This window comes from Sparus aurata, chromosome 1 (genome assembly GCF_900880675.1).
Source record: "Sparus aurata chromosome 1, fSpaAur1.1, whole genome shotgun sequence".
Taxonomy (NCBI): domain Eukaryota; kingdom Metazoa; phylum Chordata; class Actinopteri; order Spariformes; family Sparidae; genus Sparus; species Sparus aurata.
Window position 1 is genome coordinate 3,547,777 of NC_044187.1, and position 20,279 is coordinate 3,568,055.

The following is a 20,279-nucleotide window of genomic DNA, read 5'->3' on the forward strand; positions in this document are numbered from 1 at the left end:
TGAGAGTTAACTGCTGTTCGTGTCATAAAAGAAGGATTAACTCACACTGACAAAATAAAATGGGAACTGTCCAGTTTTTTTGTTTGTTTGTTTGTTTTTTACTGTTTTTAAGTCCACAACCACATGGGGGACTTAAGAAAGCCTGCATATATACACTATATTGCCAAAAGTATTCACTCACCTGTCCAAATAATTGAAACCAGGTGTTCCAATCACTTCCATGACTACAGGTGTATAAAAGCAGCACCTCGGCATGCAGACTGTTTCTACAAACATTTGTGAAAGAATGGGTCGCTCTCAGGAGCTCAGTTAATGGTACTGTGATAGGATGCCTGTGCAACAAGTCCAGTCGAGAAATTTCCTCACTTAATATTCCACCGTCAACTGTTGGTGGTATTATAACAAAGTGGAAGCGATTGGGAACGACAGCAACTCAGCCGCTAAGTTGTCAGCCACATAAAATGCAAAGTGGGTCAGCGGATGCTGAGGCACATAGTGAGCAGTGGTTGCCAACTATCTGCAACTTTCTGAGTCAATCGCTACAGACCTCCAAACTTCATGTGGCCTTCAGATTAGCTCAAGAACAGTGCGTATAGAACTTCATGGAATGGGTTTCCATGGCCGAGCAGCTGCATGCATCAGCAAGTGCAATGCAAAGCGTTGGATGCAGTGATGTAAAGCACGTCACCACTGGACTCTAGAGCAGTGAAGACGCGTTCTCTGGAGTGACGAATCACGCTTCTCTATCTGGTAATCTGGTTGGTACCAAGAGATGTTGGACAATTCCATGCTCCCACCTTTGTGGGAACAGTTTGGGGATGGCCCCTTCCTGTTCCAACATGACTGTGCACCAGTGCACAAAGTAGGTCCATAAAGACATGAATGAGAGAGTTTGGTGTGGATGAACTTGACTGGGCTGCACAGAGTCCTGACCTCAACCTGATAGAACACTTTTGGGATGAATTAGAGCAGAGACTGAGAGCCAGGCCTTCCCGTCCAACATCAATGTGTGACCCCACAAATGCTTCAGGAAGAATGGTCAAAACTTCCCATCAACACTCCTAAAGGTTGTGGAAAGCCTTCCCAGAAGAGTTGAAGCTGTTATAGCTGCAAAGGCACCAAGGGATCATATTAAACCCTATGGATTAAGAATGGGATGTCACACTGTTCATATGTGAGTCAAGGCAGGTGAGCTAATACTTTTGACAATATAGTGTAGTTCTGTGTTGCTACTCTATTTCTATTTAAAGTAGGCTTGTTCTTATATTTCATAAATGCACCAAAACATGGCATTATTGAAATGAAAATGAATTTTTCCTCAGAAGCTTTTGTTTAAACTTGACCTGTGTCTTAGTCTGAGCCTGATTGCTCTGTCCTATAGAAATCACATAAACTCCTGAAGAGGTCAATGAATCTGAGGTTCAACTTAAACCAGCCACAGTCCCATTTAACTGATCTCCCCCTGGAGAGTTTCCGGCCTTTTGATTGGAGGAATTGGAGTTTGCTGTGAGTCATGGGGTTCAGCAGGATGATGTCCCACTGTGAGTGTCTGATATTCAGCCTAAATTCTTGCTTTCTCTATCTGTACTCTCATTGTGTATTGTTGTGAGCTGACCCTCACTGTGGATCCAAACACTAATACCCTCTCATACAGTACTTAACCTTAAGATGCTCAACTACTGCACGTTTGATCCTGTTCTTGTGAGACTGCAGTCACAGGTCAATTCTGTGTTGTAAAAATCTGTTACACCAAAACAATAGAATTATTCTCTATTTTGAATATATTGGAGAGTCAATTAGATGTAGAGATACACCGATCGTCCAGCCAGGGACCAGAGTCGTCTGGTTTCAGGCATTACCATGACCTGCTGGTCAGTGTCAGATCTGTCTGACTCTGTGCCAGTCACATTTACACACATACTGCTCACCTTTCAACAGGGCCACCAGCCTGAACTGAACATTTAATGTTATTTACTGAATTTATGTGCACTCCTTTTAATATCAGCTCAGTGTTAGGATCTTAACTGCGGTTGGTTGACACTTTTTAAACGCCTCATTTAGCCTTCTCAAACTTATATGCTGTGTTTCTTTTTTTAGTTGGGTTTGCTTCAACAAGAAAACGAACCATTCATATATGTATATTTGTCTGTTTCTTTCTACTGTCTTATATTAAGAAATGTGTACTCAAAAGGTTTATGTGTGTTCACACGCTATAGAAAAGTGTTCCTCTTTCACACAGGCAGTAGAAACCACCCTGGCTCTCTTCTCCATTTCTGACAAAATTATCATCCTCAATCTACAAGTCATGATGAAAATGCACACTTGGTTTCACACTCAAAACAAAAACATGCATTTTCTCAGAGAGGCAGGACAAGCTAAAGTTATGTTTCTTAGAAAGGAAAATGGAATCGTTAGCAGTTGGAATTGGCAGGTGAGTCTGTGCATTAGTGATAGACCGATACATCGGCCGGCCAATATTATCGGCCGATTTTTGCGTTCTTTACGCGTATCAGCATTGGCGGATGCGGGCTGCTGCGTTCACCGATCCAGCATTATTTACAGACAGGCGTCCACAGGCAGCTCCGTGTTGCTGGAGACGCTGCAGTGCATGTGCAGACCATGCATAGCCCCTCCCCCTTTAGGAGAGTGCTGGAAGCCTGCTCTTTAACACAACGGTAAGTTTTAAACTTTCAAAGCATCTTTTAACTGTTTAACTTAGCTGAAATATTGCCATACACTTTGAAAGTGGAAACACGAATGCCAAATGCATGCTCTATATGTGTTTTGCCTGAAACTATAGCTAAACAAGTTTGTGGGTCCAAATGGTAAACAGGAATGCCGAATGCCTCGTCTATAAAACTGCTTGCCATTGTGGCTGTATGTATTCATACGGTAGCTGTATTGAATACTGTTAATTGGATTAAGTAATGCCGATGTTGTTCCGTGGTTCTGTGGTGTTGTAGCAGTTTTATTTAGCGACCACCTGGCTGGAGATTTGGACACATGGGTGTGTGTGTTTCTTGCTCCCTCTCCCCTTACTTGGAGCGAGGCGGAGTTCCCTTGCCATCGCGGTGATATCATAGCACAACCCCCAATCAAGAAGAGCTTTAATGATGAGAGATATGTTTTACATGTAGAAAATTAAAAAATCCATATCGGTTGATCCCTACTGTGCATCTCTAATTAGAGTCAGTAGTTGTTTTATACATCGTTCAAAGTTAAATTGCATAATGTTATTTTGTCTTTACTAGTACTCTTTACATGGAGTGCTGATTACAACGACACAACTTGATATGTTGAACAGTTGAACCACAGTTTTAAATCAAACTACAGGTAACCATAATTCTGTAATGCAGGAGTTTCCAAATGACTGACACATAGCAGAGCAGAATGGATGCTGAGTGAAGCTTTAATCAGAAAGATCAGAACAGCACATGATTTAGTAATTATATACAGAAGTTTTTTTTCGTGTTGGCAAGTAGCCGTGTAATAAGCGATTCAGAAAATCCTCTGAATCGAGTCAGACAAGCAGCGGCCCCCAACCACCCGCTGTCCCCTGCCGGACGCCACTCAGTCCCCGCCTCCGGAGCTGTGGAGGCAGGTAGCCGATATCTGACGCACCGCTCTTTCGGAGACTGTAAACTCCCAGTGCAGCCGGTCTCACCCTGGCCGCTGCACCGTGCGCCCGCAGGGATGCACTCTCCTCTGGGGAGAGAGAGGGGTTCAGTGTCAACGTTTTACCCCCTTGCGTCTAGCCGGAGGGCGGAGGGACAGCGGTGATGTCTATGTTTATGTCAGACAAAAATGAACCATGCAGTCCCAGAAACAATGGCACTTTCTCAGCTTAAGTATGGTTGCACTATTTTATAACTAAACACATTGTGTGCCTTTGTTTACATTTCAATTCAGACTAGAACCTCCTAGAGAAAAGATTTATAATTTAAGATTACTTTTTTTAATTTAAGAATTATCAACAGGTACTCTAATGAATTATTTGGTTATAACTACTTGTTACTGAATCGATATCAAAGCATTTAAATCAGTATTGAATTGAATCGATATTGAATCGAATTGCGAACTAAAGAATAGAACTCGAATCAAATCGTGAGGTTCTTAACAATACCTAGCCCTACTCATTTGCATTGTTCATATGGTAACTGCCCAAAGTACCATATATCTGCAGCACCATTCCTGAGGTGTCTTTCAGCTTCTCCTGTGGGCTTCCAGTTGTAGCATTTCTTCTTTTAAGTATTTCTATCTCTAGTTCTTTGTTTACATATCCAGGTTATAGTATATGTCTTCCACTGCTGGTGTTGCTGCTGCATCTGCCATTATTTCTGTGTTATGAAGTGTCTTATTTTACCCGTAACGTATTGCTCAACCTGCTTTCTAAGTCAGTCTGACATCAGTCACTCTAAAGGAAGCTTGATGCTAAGGAGGAGGAGCTGTTATCCCCAGGCTGAGAAAACTATCACACTGAAACACTCCTGGCACATCCCAAAGTGGGCTAACTCTGACTTTAGCTGAGGGCTTGCTGGGGACCATGAATGTCTGTGCAAAATTTTGCAGCGGTAGTTTTGTGTTGGAATTGTGGCGATATTTCAGTAAGGACAAAAATTTAGCTGTATGCCAAAATGAGTCAAAGTTGTGAAATTGACAGTTGTAGTTCGATGGCAAGCTCTACTTACCAAAATTTGATGTTGCTTTTAAATGTCAAATCTCTTTTAACAAAAGGTCACTGTGACATCTTAGTATTCTGCAAAAAAAATATTCTTTCCATTATTCAACTTGACTGGTGGGTGGAGGCAGACAGCTGTGAAGCTTTAATTCTAGTGTCAGTGAGTCACAAAAAATCTGTGTTGAAATCAGCAGGAGAGCTAGTTGGCTATTAGTAGCTGGTAGGCAGCATGATCCAGTGTTGTGTTTGGCTGGATTTAATTGAGCTAAACACACCGCAGAACTGAGAGTTTCTGTTCAAAGGAACATGAAGCGTTACAACTGTGGTACACAGTAAATAAATGAACTGAAGTTCTGCAGCTGACGATTCCAGGATGGAGGTTAAAAAGTTCATCTGGAGCCCTGGAGATTGTGTTATGGGTGTGCACAGTGAAGAATTTGCTCTCAACCACATCTTTCTACCTCTATTGATCTCAGTGGTAATGAAATATAAACTGGGTTGTTCTGATTGTGTTCATGGTTTACCAAATGATTGACACACAGACCAGAATGGATGCTTAGCGAAGCTTTATTCGGATTAAATAGACATCAAGAGATGTGTACAGTGACATCAGTACCGTAAATACTGAAGATAGTAAAATATTTTTTTAAAAATTGCATTTTTTTAAAAGAAAGAAAATGTCATGTATCAGTATGAGAAATTACTTAAAATGATTCTTGCTCTATCCACCTTATTCCTGACTTCGTGAGTTTACCCATGGTTCATAGCGGTATCCGGCTGTGCTCTTCCGGTTGAACTGGTTGCACTCGGTGTTTACGCTAGCATAGCTGTCATGCTTGCTCTAAAAAACGGCTTTTAACACAAAGAAAGCGATAAAATTGACAAAAATGGGAGGTAGGTACACAGTACGAATGTTTTAAAAAGTCGTGAGGACAGTTCTGTAACAGTGTCTCACCCGTCAGTTCTCACGGAGTGGGCAGATGACATGAAGCAATGGCCCGACATTAGCTACATTGACGTTAATTATCTTATATTTTCTGAAGGCGTTGATGGCGGAGAATTACGCAGTAACAAAAGCACACATACAACTACATGCACCGTAACAAAATAAGGAAAGTACTGTTGAAGAAACACAGCGAGTTTATATTTCTGAAGGCAGCAGTGGAGCCCAGCCACAGCGTCAATCAAGCTGAACATACAGCGTGGATAATGCTGAAGGAAAGTGGAGTCGTGGAAACAGGCGGCTGCTCTAGCATTGCCGGGTTAGGGCAGTCATGCAGCAGCGTTCCCCGAAAAACTATATTTTCATGAATTGTTGTGGCAACCAACAACGGCACATGTTGTACCTGAGCTCATTTTAAAAACAATTTAGCATTTATGACATAATGCTAGTTGTTTTGGGCTAGCTTGGCGGAAGCAGTCAGTCATGCAGTTGCAAGGCAACCGGAAACAGAAAACCGCCGGTGGAAATAGTTATTTGTCATGGCAGCCCCCATAGGCTTCCAAGGAAACAGGTGGATATAGTAATAATATAGTAAACTTCTTTGTTTCAAAGCGAAGGCAGTTTGTCACAGTCAAGGTGGATTTGTGGAGCTGCTGAAGTTCTTACAAATCAGTTTCACCTGAATCGCAGCTGTCCCAAAAAAATCCTACCACCCCAAGACCCCATCATCCTCTGCGCCTGCCACCTCCTCTGCGCCTGCCACCTCCTCTGCGCCTGCCACCTCCTCTGCGCCTGCCACCTCCTCTGCGTCTACCACCTCCTCTGCGTCTGCCACCACCTCTGCGTTTTCCCCCTCGTCTTCGCCTTCTCATTCCTCTGCGTTTTCCCCCTTGTCTTCGCCTTCTCATTCCTCTGCCTTTTCCCCCTCTAGGCCTTCTCATTCCTCTGCCTTTCCCCCCCTTACGCCTTCTCATTCCACTGCCTTTTCCCCCCTTACGCCCTCTCATTCCTCTGCCTTTTCCCCCCTGACGCCTTCTCATTCCTCTGCCTTTCCCCCCCCTAGGCCATCTCATTCCTCTGCCTTTTCCCCCCTTATGTCTTCTCATTCCTCTGCTTTTTCGACCCTTTCGTCTTCTCATTCCTCTGCCTTTTCGGCCCATACGTCTTCTCATTCCTCTGCCTTTTCCCCCTTTACGTCTTCTCATTCCTCTGCCTTTTCCCCCCTGACGCCTTCTCATTCCTCTGCCTTTTCCCCCCCTAGGCCATCTCATTCCTCTGCCTTTTGCCCCTTTACGCCCTCTCATTCCTCTTCCTTTTCCCCCCTTATGTCTTCTCATTCCTCTGCTTTTCGACCCTTTCGTCTTCTCATTCCTCTGCCTTTTCGGCCCATACGTCTTCTCATTCCTCTGCCTTTTCCCCCTTTACGTCTTCTCATTCCTCTGCCTTTTCCCCCCTTACGTCTTCTCATTCCTCTGCTTTTTCGGTCCTTACGTCTTCCCATTCCTCTGCCTTTTCGGCCCATACGTCTTCTCATTCCTCTGCCTTTTCCTCCCTTACGTCTTTTCATTCCTCTGCCTTTTCCCCCCTCACGTCTTCCCATTCCTCTGCCTTTTCGGCCCATACGGCTTCTCATTCCTCTGCCTTTTCCTCCCTTACGTCTTCTCATTCCTCTGCCTTTTCCCCCCTTACGTCTTCCCATTCCTCTGCCTTTTCCTCCCTGACGCCTTCTCATTCCTCTGCCTTTTCCCCCCTTACGTCTTCTCATGCCTCTGCCTTTTGTCCCCTTACGTCTTCTCAATCCTCTGCCTTTTCCCCCCTTATCTCTTCTCATTCCTCTGCCTTTTGCCCCCTCACGTCTTTTCATTCCTCTGCCATTACATCCTTTACGCCCGCTCATTCCTTTGCATTTCCCCCCTTGTGAGGGTGGCTCACCTCCATTTGGAATCACATCATTTTCAACACCATTGTCAGGACCACCCTCTGAGGGTGGCACACCTCCATTTGGAATCACATCATTTTCAACACCATTGTCAGGACCGCCTTCTGAGGGTGGCGCACTTGCATTTGGAATTACACCATTTCCATTACCATTATCAAGACCACCTTGTGAGGAAGGTGCCCCCTCAACTTCATTTTCTCTACCATTATCAACACCACCTTGAGTGCCTGTGGATGACGTGGGGGGCTGGCTAGGGCTAGGACCTGACGTTGTATCGTCTGAAACACATGAGTGTGCAACTTGATTACCACTAGAGCAACTAGTGCAATGCATACTACCATCCTGTTTATCACAACGGAATATGTTGCTTAGACCGATTGATCCCCCAAGACGCTCGAGGGCTCCCTTTAGATTCTCTTCAGATATGGTTTTAGTACTACGAGGCTTGAATATCTTGGAAAACACAACAGCGTAGTTATTCCATTTCTTAATGTCTTGAATGCTTTCAAGAATGTTCAAATTATTTTCTTCGTTTGTACATCTTTGATCACATGGGGAAGCAAGAACATAGAAAAGCAACAAATCATTTTCGTTACTGACTAAGGTGTTAATGTGCTGCAGAGTACGGTACTCTGCATGATCTGCTCGACCCTTCAATTCACCCTTAACTTCAGGGGGACACTGTCTCTTAACATCAGCCCATGTGTTAACCCCTGGACATTTTGTCACAACATCAGGCCATTGCACAGGTCCATCAGGACACTGTCTCAGAACTTCGGGCCATTTGAGAACCGTGGCTGCAATCACCCTCGTGCCAGTGTACACTTCACAATTAAGAATCTCCCTCCTGACACTGCCTCCATCGTCAAGTTTACTGATGTCGTACTTCTTCGTGTCTTCGTTGTATGGGATGGTTACTGCCAGGCTGAACATTGGGGTTCTTCTTTCAGAACAAAACAGATCCAAAAGACATAAACCAGGTGTTTTTTAAAGCAGTTGAGCAATATAGGAAGTTAGAAACCAAACCAAACTGCAGATTTCAGTCACATGTTGCCACTGCCAGTATCTCTCTGTTTGATTATCAAATAAAATACATTTATAATAAATACTACATATATACACAGATATAATGAATAATAAAATAAGTTAAACTATTTATCCTGGAGTAGATACATTGTTATTGTGAATTTAAAACAAACATATGGAAAATCATCAGGTCATACTTTGTATAATGTAGCGTTTTTATGTCAGTTTCTGGTGCTTGTTTTATGTGTTTGTTTCTGTCGTTTGTCTCTGCTCTGAAGCAGATTGTAACTATGATTTTAAAAAGCACTACATGAGTAACTTTACTTAGTTCATTACTGACCTTACACCATTGTTGCCCGGGTAGCTTGGTGTGTACCTGCAACAAGAAACGGATGCATTGTTACTGCGATGTTTGATCATTTCATACAGAAGATAAGAACCTGGGCCCGTATTCACAAAGAATCTTAAGGCTAAAACTAGTTCCTATCAGACAAATTTAGGAGCAACTCCTAAAAATAATGGCCGTTTCAGTCGTAACTTTAGGACTCCTAATTTTTGGAAATAAGAGTTATTCACAAAACATTTTAAGCCTAAAAGTAGCACCTAAGTCTGGGAGACCTGAGAAGTAGTCCAGAGGACTCCTAACTCGCTAAGACCAGGGGCCTCATTTATAAACGTTGCGTACGCACAAAAGAAGCTGACGCAACTCTCTACGCACACCGTGGGATTTTATGTAGCTCAGTGGGTAGAGCTGAGGACTAGTGACCGGAAGGTCGCTGGTTCGAATCCCTGGCTCCCCAGGGCGGGACTGAGTTACAAGCCGCAGCATCCTAGAGCAAGATGCTGAACCCCAACCCCAACACTGCTTCTGATGTGCAGTTGGCACCTTCGTGGCAGCCACTGCCATCAGTAAGGGCCCTGCGATGAGCTGGCGACTCATCCAGGGAGTACAATAATACAGTAATAATACAGCCTTCCTCATCTCCACTGACATAGCAGCTCACTGCTCCTAGCTTGTGTGTGTATGTATGTGTATACTTAGAATGTGCAGCTAGTGATGGGTTAAATGCAGAGGACAAATTTCAGGTATGTTTCATGTCTGACAGATAAAGATTCTTTTTCTCTTCTTCTTTTCCCCGACAAGAACTTCCACCTCACACTGAGTGGAACTGCGCTTCTTCGCCTTTCTCTCTGCTTTCGGCACGCTGTCAGTCATGATTCAATATTAATTGTGGGCGGTTCTCTGAATATTCATAGGCAAATATGGGCGTGGTATGACCCGCACACAGGTGCGCCACATTTAGAGTGGAGTTTGATTTATAAAGGGAAATCGGTGTAGGACTTGCGTGCACACTGTTTTATAAATCAGGATATTTTTGTGCGTACGCACTTTCTGTGTTTCGTGCATACGCAACCTTTTGACGTCAATCCTACGCACAGTTTTATAAATGAGGCCCCTGGTCACAGCCGAATATTTTGGAGGTGCTAAATAACAAGGAATTATTAAAACGATGTCAGATGAACCGTGGTTGAGTTGGTGAGGGACTCAATAAAGTCCCCAACCAACCGAAACAATCCGATAATGCCGGAGTTAAAATGTTTGGCAACACTCCGGTATTTGGCTACAGGAAAAATGCAGCTCTTCCTGGGGACTCAAGTGATTTAGAAATTACCCCACCACGTCTGTGTTTCGTGGGGCGCATTCACACAGGATGAGTGTAGTCTGTGTTTTAATTCGTATTTACTGACATTATCCCCGGGTAGATCGCACCGGAGCCGTTGCTGGGCCCAATCTCCTTGCTGTAGCAGCACAACAGTTTGATATGGATATTTTTGATATAATAACTGGTGAGCCTGTTGAAAGATAGAAGAATGTTCCTTACCACATGCTGCCATGCATGTTATCCATCTAATTATCTTTTTGAGATTTCACTCTTCTGATGATCCTACAGAATTTGCACCCAAAATGCTGTCAAAACTTTCATTTATAATTTGCAGCCTCCATAATTCTTGACTGGGAAAAAGGCAGAAAAAGGTGTGTAAAGCACAAAAAACCTTAAGAAAAACAAAAAACGACCCCAAATCACAGAGATGCCGATTCGCACGGGACTAAGATTATCACCTGACCTCTGTGTTTGGAGAAATATGGTAGGTAATTTGTGGTAGAATTTTTACTTTACAAATGACGGACGTGGCAGATTCGCACGGGATTAAGATCACAGACGACCTCTGCAATTATTACAAATTACCGGAGGTCCCCAGGTTATACTAGTCCCGTGCGAATAGGGCTTTTGTCAATTGGAAAAAGTTGCATTCCATCAATACACAAATTGTCTTTGACGCATGTTACAATATACTGGACATTGTTGGAAAATGGCCCGGGACCCGAATTTTAATAGAGAGTGGTTTGACGCAGCTTTTCGAGCAATTCACGTTTTTCATCGCAATCTTCAAATTTGTATTTATTTTTATTTTTTTCGGTGGGGGGGGGGGCACTTAATTCTCCTCATAAATACATTTATTTATCCAATATCTTTTCATAGGCTTTGTCATGGGCTTATAGGCAACTTCCTTATTTTCACTTCATGCATTGCATAGCCTAAATGACTTTTCAATGGGCTGTCCTGTCACTCAACAACCAATCACCGTTGTCACTGCTTTTAAGTGCGTCCTTATAAAATGACGTCATCCATAGCAACAGAGAGTTACTTCTAGTTTAGGAGTTCACTGTTTTCATAACTAAAAGTAGGTCTCAGCGGCTTTGTGAATTACTTTTAAGAAACGACTCCTACATAAAAACTTTTAGTCCGATTTGGGAGTACTCCTAACGTTAAGATAAAAGTCTTTGTGAATACAGGCCCAGATGTGATAATTGTAGGGATGGATCGGGACAGATATGGGCATTTTCACAAGGAATGTGGTCGGACAATGTTGCAATAGCATATGCAGATAAGAAAGAGCCATATGAAAGTATACACTTTGTTTCAACAAAATAAAAAAAACTATTAAGGAACAGCTTGGATGCAGGTACTTTTTTTCTTAATGCAGCTGTATTATCCAGGAAAATAATAAGTTAAGTTTAAGTATCGGATTGTGACTTGTATCGGTAGATACTAAATATTAAAGGACTTGGATCAGAGTAAAAAAAAACCTGATTGGGACATCCCTAGATAATTGGAAAGGTGCACTGGTCATGCAATTGTCAGAAACAAGCTTGGTATGAAAAATAAACAATAAACACACAACGGCCCATCACATTATATAAGAAATGTATCAATACGAAAGACTTGTACTCGCCCAATTCAGTTTTCTTAGCACAACAGAGATAAAACGACTATTCAGACTGCTGTTACTTTTTTGAGATGATGAAATAGACTTACAAAGGTAACCTGACTAGAGTTTGTCATGTTTCCTTGTTGTAATGTTTTTAGGAATTCGAAGTCGACTCACCTGTTCAAGATCTCATCTACAAGTGGTGCAAGTTGGTTCTGGTCCACATCTGCCAAACTGTTTCCATCAAACAGCAACAGGCAGAGTGTTACAGTCACCCAGCACCGGCCAGCCATCTGAGTGTTACACAAACAGCATCAGCACAGAGCATTTAGTACATCACAGTACAGTAGAATAACGTCTGTGATCACTGACTGATAAATAATTATTTGATTATCAAAAGATTTTTATCCAAAAAATATACAAATGCTCTGTCCCATATGTCCAACCTGAAGTCAAATTAACTGTTGAGCTCAGTAAGGACACTGGAAATGGTTGTTGTTGCTAAAAGATCATTTAGCTGCTGACTCATGACAATCATGGGGAATTAAGGGAAATTCAATGTTTCATTATCCTGTAATTGCCACCTGCAGCCAGAGTGGACTCTGTTCAGAGCTACAGTCTCACTTTAATGTGGCTTAATAATGTTTTCTGGAACTGAAAGGGCTGGTGAGACTCTTGAATAGGCCTTTTATGTGGAAAATATGTGTTAAAATAAGGCTTTACTGTAACTACGGTCCATGTTTCAAACTTGAAAAAGACTAAAGGTAAAAAAACAGTAAAAGAGAAGTTCTGCCAACCACGGACATTCTCAGCCTCTTACAGTTAAATGTGGCTTTATGAACTCTTTGGAAAACTGTTGAAAAATTTTACAAGTTGTCAGGGAAGATGAGATCCATTAAAGGCCTAATAACTGCATAAATTGAGAAACAATGATCAGTGAAGCCTGTTGCTTCCTCCTGAGAATGAAGCCAGATGCAGCCAAGTGAAAATCTTTTACCTTCTTCGTAGAGAAAGATGTCTGACGGATGCTGCCACCCACGTCTTCTGTTTTCTGCTCAGGTGCTGCTTCAGTGCCAACCGTCACAAAGAAGGGCGTTTTTATAGAGGAGAAGTTGATGACATCCAACCCCTCAGAGTCACACCATGACCTTATTTGAACATATTTTGCAAAAATTAGGAAGATGAAAGAATACTGATAATGTAGGAGGTCTTGTCTTTGATATGCATCTTAGAATTTACATTTAGACCAAAGAAAACCTATTGAGCACGAGATTACTTTAACTTTTTAATGCATCTAACAGCTGTGGCTGTAAAATTACCAATTTTAGGTTGAGTAGTAAAAAGCTTGACAATTTAATGTATAAACAGTTGCATTTACACATTAAAATATACTTTTGTTGTCATTAATCACACTGACTGAGTCCTGAGGAATTGAAATCGGTCATCAAAACATGGTGTCACTGCTCAAGCAAGCAATCAATCAATCATGTAATCATTGGCCCCTCGGCACAAACACGGAAAAGGTCCCCACTGCTCCCACATAGAGGCCAGAGCCCCAGACTGGGGGAGACACAGAACAATGTGACGCAGGTGAACCAGAACTCTCAGAATCTCAGACAGATGTAAAAACAACTCAGAAATGTTGCTTGGTGCAACTATTTTGTAATTCTTTGTAGTATTTTTCCGTATTTTTGTAGTCAGTTTGTTGTTGCCTCAGAAAAAGGCCTTTGCAGAACTGATGCTTTCTTTGAGCACAAAATGTTTTTGTGTCTCAGATAGTAAAACCAAATCTGCCTGCTCATTCTGACATAAAGATTGAAGATGGAGATACGGACATTCATGAGGAAGTTAAAGTCAGGCTACCATCTTCTACACTTCAGCTTTTCAGGCAAAGAGGAAGAGCAGCACGAACATTTTGCTGTTTAACATATTGTAATTATTGCTAAACAATTAGCATAACTTTGTATCACACATCTCTTCTTGTAGTAGTGTCAGGTTTTCTTGTGTTGATCTTTAAAACTGCTTCTTCATCCTGATCGCAGATCGAGGAGATTTCAGTAGAAACACAAAGAAGGAAGAGATGAATCGGCTGTACGAGAAAAGGATCAACGTTAAGAGTGAGGCAACACAAAAACTACACACGCCTTTTAACACCTTTTTTTAATAATAGAGATGATAACATTTAAACAGTTAGCATATTTTAAAGTTGGGAAGAAAGCTTATTTTGCATGTTGTCCTGCCTCTGTGCTGACCAGAGGCCTTATGTTTTTGGGTTGCCCATCTGTCCGTGTGCACAAAGAAGGAACTGATTAGGTTTTGGAGGTCAAAGATCAAGGTAACTATGACCTCACGACAATTCATATGATAGTTATGACAAAATTCTTTACACAAATGTCCAATGGGATAAAATGATGAAGTTGTGACATTTTATATCCATAAGGTCAAAGGTCAACTGTGTTCTTGTGTTTCTAGTTTATTCAAATATTTAAAAAAGAGAGAAACAACACTTTATATTACTTTTTTTGCTGATTTTGGGGATATTTTTTGGACAAAACAGTTTTAACATGTCTGTCATGTCTGTCACATTGTGAGAATAACTGAATTTAAATGATTTATTTAAATAGTCTTACCTTAATACATTAATGTCTTCAGGATTTTATATGTGATTCAGCAAAGAATATTTTAATATAAATGTGAAATAAGAAGATTCCTACACTCACCACTCTCTGTTCTGCCTCCAGGTGACGGTCGGGGAAAATGTGAGCAGCAGCGACGTGGTCGTCATCTTCCTGAACCAGCCAGCTAACACTGTGGAGAACAAGATCCCCCACGTGAAGAAGTAGGACGAGGTCAGCTCACCATAAAGACGCTTTGGAGATGTTTTGTTTCCAGTTTATATCATTTGTAATTTATTTATTCCTATTATTTATTGCCACGGCGCAGTACTACCTGGTGGAAGTTAACACATAGACTAAAGTGGCGGAACCACGGACACGTATCTGGTGGAATCACGGGAGTCCAGGATGCAGAGGGCGGCTGTGTGGAGTCTGTACAGCTTCATCTGTTTGGATGGAGGGACGGTGGTTTCCTCTAAAGAAGTCACAACGTAAGAGTTTGATTTTTAATGACAACATTCAGCATGAACCAGACAAATTTATATACTAGTAAGCTTCCATTTACAGTCCTGCTTCTTCTTGTGTGATTTAAGTATTTAAAATGTGAATTTGCAAGAAAGAAATATTATTCATCCAAAGTGAACACTAAAGAAGGACACGCAGAGTAAACACATGTTTTCACTTGTGACTCACCGGATGTTCAAACTTTAATAACTTCCAAACTAGTTGTGATGTCACACATCATGTCTGTAGGTCCCGCCTCTTTTCATCACATTTTCAATGATTTAACAAAACTTTAAAAACATCTAAATGTTGGAGTTCGCGTTCCTGGAGGATGGTGTGTGTGTGTTGTTAGTAATCTCATAACAAATTGCGTTGTTATATTTTGATTATCGGTTTCATATTTTACAAAATGAGAGAGAAAATGACTACAAGTTACTTCCGGCGGCCATCTTTGTTTGAAACTGTTCAGGGTCGGCAGCTATTGAGAAGTTTAACGGATTTTCAAGGTGTAGCGGACGGTTGGTTTTATTTAGAGCTTGATACATGTTTTGGGGACCTGGAAGTACTGTGAAGACAGCGGTAAGTGCTCTCAAGCGAGCTGCGGGGATTTGAGTTTGGTTTCATGTGTCTGTGAGAAAACCTGTGCATTATTGTGACGTTTACTGCTAGCTTAACTGTTTGGGGTAGCTTATCTGCTTATCTGCGGCTCTTCTGCCCGTCTGCATTGGCTCCCTGTCGCTTCGTAATTTTACATTTATATGAATAATAAACATTCCTATGTTTATGATATATTCCTATGTTTTTATATATATATATATATACGTATACACTAGGGATGGGCATTTCAAGCAGAACTACTATTCGATAATCACAGGGAAGTAGTCGATTATTTTTCGAATAATCGCCCCCCCCGCCGCCGCCGCCGCAGCAGCATAGACAGAAAGAGACCCACGTTTTTTCAAACTCTGTCTTTTTATTTTGACAGTGATGCAAGTGTTGCTGGAATAACTTCGAATTCACAACACAACATAATGTACATAAACTGTTACACTGTTTAACCCCATTATAAACAGGATATAATTAACTATGCTGCATTCTCCATAACCCATAGAACAAAGCGATTCTCAGGACAGGTTATTGCGAATCAGCCTGACAAAGGCTATTACAACTCTGTATGTTCATGCAACATAGTCCTCACTCTCCAGGCCTAACATAAATTAACAAAACCCTGTGCTATATGCAAAAGGCACAGTCGAACACATATTATACTGTCTTTCTCACATATAAACAACAACTCAAGTCAAAAGGTGCTTGTGCGGGTTTATCTTTTCAGAAATCACGTAATAACGTAATCACAACAAACAGTAAACACATAGGGAAAATTGTGCGCTGACTTTAAGCCATAATAATACTGATTTTGAACATGTTTTTCTGAACATACCTGAGAGACAGCATTGCTGACATGAACATTTTTAACATGCCCGTCTTCATAAAGATTAATCCGAGCGATGATTCAGGACTACAACCTATTCCATATTTTTATTTAGAAAAATCAGCATGTCAACATGCTCAGGATGAAGACGGGAACGAAGTCTGTTTACAATAAGTCCCGCCGTGGAAAACACTCTTTCGGACGGGACAGATGTGGCAGGAACACACAAGTATGCACTTGCTAATTTTGCCAGTCGGGGATATTTATTTTCGTTCATTTTCCACCAGTCCATGGGATCGATGTGGAGGGGTGTCCTGGCAGTACTGGTTTAGTTCAGTAGTGGTATCTGTTGTTTCCACGTTGTAATCCTCACCGAACAGGACTGCGATGGCAGAGTCAGACGCAGCATCACTTTGTGCTTTTTTGGCCATTAGCTCAGTCTCCCCTTCGGATTCAACTGCGACCAGCTCTTCCACGACCTCTGGGCTAATCGAGAGGAGATTGCACACCTTTGTCTGCAAAGCAAGTTTAACTTCACCAGATGTGAACCTCAGGTGTTTGTGTCTCGGATCCAGGAAAGATGCGATGTATGCCACTTTGCTGGCGCTGCTGCCATCTGCAGGTGCAAGTCGCCGCTCCAGTGAAGCAGACACGGTGCGCTTGAACTGAGTCACTTTGGGAGACTCTCCCTCAGTTTCTTTGAGGTCTTTTGATATACGAGTTGCTGTAACCGGGTAAACCATGGAGATGGAGACTCCGGATTCTCCGCACAACGCAGTAGTAGCACATTTCAGCGAGTGAAGCACAGGTATGAGCTCCTCCATTACACTCCAGCTGTCATCTGTCAATTCGAGGGTTCGTGCATCTGATAGTTTAGTGAATGTTCTGTCTGACAAGACTGCAGAAGTTGCCCATCTTTGCTCCAGTAGTCGCTGGAACATGTCATGAATAGAATTCCACCTTGTTCGGCAGTACTGCACTAATTTGTGCTCAGGCAAGTGCTGAAGTTGTTGCTTTTGTTTCAACGCTTGTGTTGCGGCTGTACTGTGATGGAAATGTGAAACTAAACGACTGGCAGATGCAACCACATGGTTAATGTTTTGAAGCTTGAATCCATCGTTTATGGCAAGTTGCAGCGAATGTGCAAAACAAGGCTGAGAATCCCACTCTGTGTGCTCGGTGTTGGCAAGCACCATGTTGCTGGCGTTGTCATGGACACACGCGATGACTTTTCCGTTGATCCCCCAGTGTTCAGTAGCGGTTGAAAGCACATTGGCGATGTTTTCAGCAGTATGTCGCTCTGGCATTGCTTTGGTCTGCAGAACAGCACTCCGTTTTTCCCAGTTGTGAATGTAATGGCAAGTGATTGTTACGTATGATTCAGTTGTCAGTGCTGTCCATGAATCAGTGGTCAAAGACAGTTTTTCAACACTCTGTAACCGAGTGCGCAGCTCACTTGCATTTGCATCAAAAAGTTTTTCAAGTCTTGCTGTAATGGTTTTTCTTGATGGGACTGTGAACTCTGGCTCAACAAATGCCATCAAACTCCGAAAACCCTCACCTTCAGCGAAACTGATGGGGAGCATGTCTTTTGCAATCATCTTTGAAATGAGGGACGCTGTTTGCTCCGCGCGTCTGGCATCACATGTTCTTCGTCTAGTAGTGAGATAGCTGGCCATTGACTGTTGCTGTGACGACGACGGGCCTCCACTTTCTATTGGGTGCTTCGCTCTCATATGACTGTGCATGGTTGACGTAGACTTGTGATATGCAAGCTTTGCCTCGCAGAGATTACACTGCACCTCTGTTTCATCTGTTTTTTTGAAATGGTTCCACACTGAACTTTTTGACGGCTGCAGCACTCTCTTCATGGTTCCGGCTTGTTTTTTCTTCTACGGTGGCATCTAACGTCAGTCCATCACACAGCGTATCAAATGCTATACTGCCCCCGTGTGGAAGGTGCCAGTAAAACAGAGGAATATTTTTTTTCAGACATGATTTACTAATCGATTATTTATGATTTAACGACTATTCGAATAATCGAAAATCATTGCCCATCCCTAGTATACACACATATATACACACACACACACTTTTTAATAGGGCCACCAGTCTGAACTGAAAATTTTATGTTATTTACTGAATTTATGTGCACTCCTTTTAATATCAGCTCAGAGTTCGGGTCTTAACTTTGGTTGGTTGTCACTTTTCAAACGCCTCTTACTCTGTGTGCTTTTCACTGTGGGTCCATGCAGAGGGGCAGCAGAGACACACGGATGTTGCTTATGTTGACGAGTAACATTTAGTCTTTTCAAACTTATATGCTGTGTTTCTTTTTTTGGTTGGGTTTGCCTCAACAAGAAAACAAACCTTATACGTATATTTGTGTTTCTTTTTCTTTCTACTGTCTTATATTTGGAATGTGTACTCAAAAGGTTTATGTGTGTTCGCACGCTGTAGAAAAGTGTTCCTCTTTCACACAGGCAGTAGAAACCACCCTGGCTCTCTTCTCTATTTCTGACAAAATTATCATCCTCAATCTACAAGTCATGATGAAAAGGCACCCTTGGTTTTACACTCAAAACAAAAACAAGCATTTTCTCAGAAAGGCAGCACAAGCTAAAGTTGTTATGGTTCTTAGAAAGGAAATTGGAATCGTTAGCAGTTGGAATTGGCAGATGAGACTGTGCATAAGTGATAGACCGATATATCGGCCAACCGATATTATCGGCTGATTTTGGCTTTTTTTATGTGCCTGCTCTTGAACACAACGGTAAGTTTTAAACTTTCAAAGCATCTTTTAACTGTTTTATCTTAGCTGAAATATTGCCATACACTTTGAAAGTGGAAACACGAATGCCAAATGCATGCTCTATATGTGTTTTGCCTGAAACTATAGCTAAACAAGTTTGTGGGACCAAATGGTAAACAGGAATGCCGAATGCCTCGTCTATAAAACTGCTTGCCATTGTGGCTGTATGTATTCATACGATAGCTGTATTGAACACTGTTAATAGGATTAAGTAATGCTGATGTTGTTCTGTGGTTCTGTGGTGTTGTAGCAGTTTTATTCAGCGACCACCTGGCTGGAGGTTTGGACACGTGGGTGTGTGTGTTTCTCGCTCCCTACTTGGAGCGAGGCGGAGTTCCCTTGCCATCGCGGTGATATCATAGCGCAACCCCCCATCAAGAAGAGCTTTAATGATGAGAGATATGTTTTACATGTAGTAAATTCAAAAATCCATATTGGTTGAGCCCTACTGTGCATCTCTAATTAGAGTCAGTAGTTGTTTTATACATCGGTCAAAGTTAAAGCGAAACTCTCGCCAAAAAGCAACCAAGGCTTTATTTGGGATTGAATATGAGTCAAACCTTCCTGTGAAAGCATAATTAGGACGAAAGAGGCACTTTTAAGATTTACCGTAGTAAATGGTTTTTGAACTACTCATGTTAGCTGCTTCAGCTCCTGCGTTTTGCCGTCATGGCAGGCAAAAAGTGTCGATCCCCAAATGCGACCTGACAGGCACACTTGAGGAGCGGTTCACCATTACTCTCCTGCCTGTCAGGTCGCATTTGGGGATCACTTTTCACACTTTTTGCCTGCCATGACGGCAACGCGCAGGAGCTGAAACAGCTAACATGAGTAGTTCAAAAACCTTCTTTTTCATAAACTCTATGTACACAAACAATGTTCTCAATGCTCTTGTTCATGAGAAGAGACCCTGGTGATGCTACGAGCAAAGTTTCATGTTGTGTCGAGCCTTCTTAGTGTTCTAAAAATAGCGATTTTGAAGCTAGCGTGTCCTGCCCCTAGCTCTCCCGTTCAAAATTAACGTGCCCAAAACAGAAACTACGGTAAATCTTAAAAG